This window comes from Suricata suricatta, chromosome 6 (assembly GCF_006229205.1).
Source record: "Suricata suricatta isolate VVHF042 chromosome 6, meerkat_22Aug2017_6uvM2_HiC, whole genome shotgun sequence".
NCBI classification, from domain to species: domain Eukaryota; kingdom Metazoa; phylum Chordata; class Mammalia; order Carnivora; family Herpestidae; genus Suricata; species Suricata suricatta.
This window is the reverse complement of record NC_043705.1, coordinates 144,643,688-144,649,687: the sequence shown is the minus strand read 5'-3', so window position 1 is coordinate 144,649,687 and position 6,000 is coordinate 144,643,688.

Here is a 6,000-nt window from a genome sequence, read left to right as displayed (position 1 = left end):
AAGCTCAGCCTCGGGGTCTTTCCTGACAGCCGGAGCCTGGACCCTGCTTCAGATCCTGTGTCTCCCTCTCTCTCTGCCCCTCTCCTGCTCATGTTATGTCTGTCTCTCTTTCAAAAATAAACATTAAAAAAATCTTTTAAATAAGTAAATGCCCTTAAAAGGTCAGCAGAATGCATGGTGTATGGTAGGTACTCAGTATCCACAGGCTGAGTGAACGTCACGTCGCACCTGGTAGATGACACCCCCCTTCGGTGTCTGTGTGCGGCGCCATCATAGTTCCCAAACAGCTGGGGAGGAATTTGGCTCAGAGAATCTAATTTGGCTAATGTCACAAACCTATTATTTTCCAAAGGGGACAGAAACCAGATATTGCTTTTTTATTTCCCCTCTAGTCCCATAGCCTGTGAGGCTGTAGATGCAGAGAATAAGAGTGTTTTGTGTTCAATTTTAATGGGTGTGTTTGGGTGCTCTCTGGAGAAATTAAGTCCGCCTATTTTTGTGTATTTATGTGGTTGATTCTGGTTTGCTCTTTTGTGGGGATTTGCTTCTCCCCTTGATATTTCCAAGTTGTCACACTTCTCTGAGTTTCCAATTGACCCTGAGGGGCTAACTGTCTGGTCTAGCTGCCCCTGTTGGTCCCCGGGACCCGGCCTTAGAGGCTGCACTCCCCAGGGCCCCTAGAGAGCTGGGACAGGGCACGGAGGCCTGTGTTGGGACATGAGCCTCTGCCCGAGGAGGAAGGAGACACAGAGCGTCCACCTTTTCTTGATATCATGTCCCTCGCTACTCGGCAGGCAGATCCCCCTGGAGTCCCGCAGGGCCCAGAGAAGATGGTTTCCTGGGATTCTTCCCCCAACTGGCCAAGGCCTCATCACTCAGACCTCTGCAGAGTAGTCACGTGGGGAACCTCCTTCCTGCCCTTCCTCCTCCCCCTTCAGTATCTTTCTTCCTCCTCCTCTGCCCCCCTTTTCGCCGTTCCGAGTAGCAGAGACGGAGCTCCAGCCTGTTGTGGAATGTGGGCGTCCCAGGGCCCCGCCTCAGCAGCCATGGCCAGCAGAAGAGTCTTCTGTGGGAGGAGAGGCCCAGGACTGCATGCTGGTCCCAGAGTCTCCTGACCAAGGCCATGATCAGACCTGGGAGAGCAGAGGGGGTGGGATGCAGGGGAAATGGGGGCATGGGGGTCTTCCCCTCCACAAGACACTTCCGCAATGAAAATGAAGCCCGTCTCTTCCTCTCCAAGGATGAGTTTGTGCAGAGGGCCGGGGAAGGGAATCTTCCTTCCAGCGGCAGACATGCCTACAGACTCTGAACCGGGTCTATGGTGCTGTTACACCGAGGACCCTTGCCGGCTTCCCCCAACCTGCGCGAGTTACCCCAGCCAGCACCCTCGTCACCCCTGAACCCTATTTGCTTCTCTGTCTCCCCGAAGCAGAAAGCTCAGTGCACCCTGCTCTCAGTAAAGCCATGAGCCCCAGCCTCCTGAACAATGCCTCCCTTGGAAGACTCCTGGGAAAGACTAAAAGCCTTTCCTTTCTCATGATCAACATGACTTATTTCCACTCTGATTTGTAACCCACTTTTCCCCCAAGGAATGATCTGGTCCTCCCTGTTTTACTATTTGTGCTCTGACTTCTGAAAGACCAAGAGCCGAAGCAGTGCGTTTCCCAGGCCCCAAGTGCAGACTCCTGTCCACGAGCTTCCCGAGAGGCATGGTGCTGCCTGATTCCAAAACACACTCTCCCGTGCATTGTCGACTTCAGGAAGACGTGACGGGTGGGCTGGAGCATCGCGAGCTCCGGTTTTCTTGGGATGGTCAGGAATGCGCCAGGGCAGTCAGCACCCAGGGTCCATCCATGGTGACACCGCGTTCTTCTGCCATGGAAGACACAACGGTGGGGTTGGAGGATTGATGTATTTGGCATGAAGAGACGCTGTTTTTTAAAACATTTTAATTTGCAAGGAATGAGTAAAAGATTTAATTTAGCCACTGTCACAAAGTCAATACTGAATTGTGATAAATTTCGATGTTGCCTTTTTGTTCCACAACTCAAAGCTCTTGGCTATTTGATTCTTCTGGAACACATTATCCATTGGTTTCTTATTATCACAACGCCTGTGTGGTTTATGTCCCTTCTCTAGTTCCTTCCCACTGCAGGCTCTGAAGAGCCCTAGGAGGGTGGGCCAGGTCAAAGGATGGGAGAGAAAATCCCCCTTGGGGAAATGGTTTCCCTTGCTGGACAAACTTGGGGCTCCCTTGACATAGAATCCGCCATCCTAGAAAGTTCCCTACTGAGTTCCACAATTAGGTAGTGACTGTATTATCAAGATCCTGAACAGTACTTGGAATTATTAGCCCCGTTGGCTCTGAACTGCAATATATTCAATCACGCAGAAAGAGTTGAAGTCCAGAAATGTTGGTGATGTCATGCCGAAGTTGTGTGCATATAAAAGGAGTAATAATATCACAGAAGTCTATAACTCAACTAAAAATCCTCGGTTCTTATGAAACGGAAAGAACAGTGCAGTTGGCAATTGGTCTTTGTCAGGCCGGGTGGGCCGTGCGATTTAATACCTACTGTTGTTGTACTAGTTAGATCTGGGCAGCACCTGAACCACTGACGTTGAAGAGGACTTGGGCTCACAGGATCCCAGGCTGTTACGCACTCACACCCAGAGAATGGCCAAGATGTGATTGGGCTCCGGGCAGGCTAGGGCTTGAAATTAAACGGTTATTTTGTGTTCTCTGGCTACGACATTTCCATTGTACACGTCCAGGCTGCCCAGAATGGTCACCAGTCTCTCTTGCAGAGCAGAGACGGACTGACCTGGCATTCCTCTCTCCGCCCCATAATCCAGACATGTTAGGGGATCGACCCTTGGAGCTGCCTGACTTAGGAATCAAACCTGGATGAATGGACTGGGCCAGGAAGAAGGAAGGGAGGAAGAGCGAGTTCTGACCACTGACTTGGGTAGGTCCATGTACCCACTCCCAGACCAAGTGGCGAAGGTGAGGTGCGCGGCTCCCTTGACACTTCCTAGAACAGGAATTCTGGCCCAGAAAGACCGATGAGATGCACAACAGATAAAAACAGCCCTGGGAAAGGCCTTACGGATCATGCTTTGTAAAGCCCTTCCTTACTTTCCTCAGTCAATGATCCCACCGTGTGGCGAATGATTTTTATTGTCCTCCTTTTAGAAACAGAACACTGGGATTTAGTTAAAAATTTAGATCCTTGGATGACACATTTCAGAATGGTTTTTGTTTTTTAACATTTATTCATTTTTGAGAGACTAGGGAGAGAATGCAAGCAGGGGAGGGGCAGAGAGAGGGAGACACAGAATCCGAAGCAGGCTCCAGGCTCTGAGCTGTCAGCACAGAGCCCAACACGGGCCTAGAGCTCAGAAACTGTGAGGTCATGGCCTGAGCTGATGTTGGACGCTCAACTGGCTGAGGTAGCCAGGCACTCCCCCATTTCAGAAAGTTGTAATTTATTAAGACTTGGAGTGAAATTATGTTTTGTAACCATGCTTTGAACAATAAGGGGCTTGGAGAGCCTCATCTAACACATGCGAGCCTGCTGAAGTAGGGATTTTGAGGATGTGTGGGTTCCGCAGTCTGTCTTTCAGACAGTGGGGGTCCAGAGAGCAGCCCAGTATTCATGATGAGGCCCGATGAGAGTAAAGTGGGCCCTATGATCTCATGATGGCATGGCGCACATTTTTGTGGAAGAAGCTGAACGCATTGGTTACCAGGTAACAAATGGGAAGCATCCGGTTGCAGCTAAATTAGGAAAACCCAAGCATCACTGCAAGGGCAGTGCCTTCTGCATGAGACAGCACGTCCACCATGCAGCAGGTGGATGGCAAAAACAGTCACTTCAGCAAGAACTGAAATGCGGTGGCCTCACGCCAGGTGGTTTAAAAGGATTCATGTAAGTTGCGTGCACCCTGTAGTGAAGGGATGACATTTACAGAAGCAGTGCTTTTCTTTTTTTTTAATATTTTATTGTCAAATTGGTTTCCATACAACACCCAGTGCTCTTCCCCTGAAGTGCCCTCCACCATCCCCACCACCTCTTTTCCCCCCTCCCCCTTCCCCTTCAACTCTCAGTTCATTTTCAGCATTCAGTAGTCTCTCAAGTTTTGCATCCCTCTCTCTCCGAAGCAGTGCTTTTCAAATGGATTTGCAGCATGTGACCAGCACCGCCGTCTTCACTGCTCCTGCCCCGCACCAGGCCACAGCGAGGGTCAGGGGGCCCGAGAGCGTCCAAGTCAGAGGAGAATCTCAAACTGCAGCGAAGGAAGGCTGCTCTAGTAACCAGGTCTAGAGTCCAAACACTGCTGTTTTGTGTCTAGAAACCCAGGACTGGAGAGACATTTGAAGATCCTGAGCCTGTTGCTGAAGACAGCTTGTCTCCAGCCAGGCCATCCCTACCTACAGTTAGACGGCGGGGCACGGTCCTGGGAGGCAAACACTGGGTTGTATTTTTCTCTGTCCTACAGTCCTTGGCAGGCAATCCATGGACATGGTTGATGGATGCCCTTGTGTGGTGGGAGCAGGGTGGTGATACATCTTGGCAAACTGTCAGCCCCATATTAGTGTGTTGTTGGCTGAGTAAGAGAGCAGGTATGTCACCAGAATGATGGCTGTCCCTTCTGGGGTGTCGTCAGTAAGTATGGATGACGTGGCCGCACATGTAAGTAGGAGAGATCAAGATATCCTAACTCATGTACTACCAAATGTGTTCTGCAGAGAAAGGATGCAATCATTTTCCCTGGCCGCCAGAGCAAAATACCACAGCTTGGGTGGCTGAGACAGTAGACATTGATTTCTCATGATTCTGGGGGCTGGGAGTCCAAGTTCAAAGTGTAAGAAGGGTTGGTCTTTCCGGAGGCCTCCTTATGGGCATGCAGACGGCTGCTTCCTTCTCCTGTCCATACAAGGTCTTTCCTCTCTGCACGTGCATGCCTTGTGTTTCTTCCCCCTTTGAAGGGCATCAGTCCTATTGGACTAGGACCTGCCCTTATGACCTCATTAGCTGTAATTACCTCTTCAAAGGCTCTAACTCTACATATGGTTATGTTGGAGGTTAGGGTCTTAATATAGGGGTTTAGGAAGGATATTATTGGGTCCTTACCCAGGAGGGGGGCCTCTAGTAGCTGGTAACTATTTTTTCTGGAGCTGGGAATAAAGAAGACACTCTTTGGGAGAACATTGGCATGATTTTTCCCTCATATTTGGCACTTGGATCTGCTGCTGCCTGAATCGAGGGTGGGAGCAGCTCCTTGCCTCGTAGCCAAAGCCCAAAGCATCGCCTGTGACCCGGTGTTCAGAGAGGGCGGTGCCCAGGGCTGACAGAGCAAGGACCCCCTCATCAGTGAAACAACTCCTTTTTCCTCCCAGTTGAAGGTTAGGTTTGAGGATTTTAAAAAATATTTTTTATATGGAAACCAATTTGACAATAAACTATTATTTTAAAAAATATTTTGTTGATTTTATCACTTCCGTAACATACTTGAATCAACTCCTTCAATGAAATTAATAGTCAACCAGTTTAACAAGTGACAATTTCATTAAAAATGTCATGTTAAGTGAAATAAGTCAGGCAGAGAAGGACAGATACCATATGTTGTCACTCATAGGTCTAACAGGAGAAACCTAACAAGGGACCATGGGGAGGGGAAGGGGGAGAAAGAGTTGGGTAGAGAAAGGGAGGCAAATCATGAGAGATTCTTGAATACTGAGTACAAACTGAGGGCTGAAGGGGGAGGCAGAAAGGGAAAGACGGGGGGTGATGAGCATGGAGGAGGGCACTTGTGGGAAGAGCTTGGGTGTTACATGGAAACCAACTTGACAATAACTAAAGAAATATATCTTTACAGGGCTTCTTATACATGCTTAGAGCCTTCCAGCCAAAATCAAGATGAAAGTGACATTCTTCTTTGCAATTGCACACTTAGAGTTTGCTCTGTGTGAAAAGGAACTGGGACGGGCTGGGC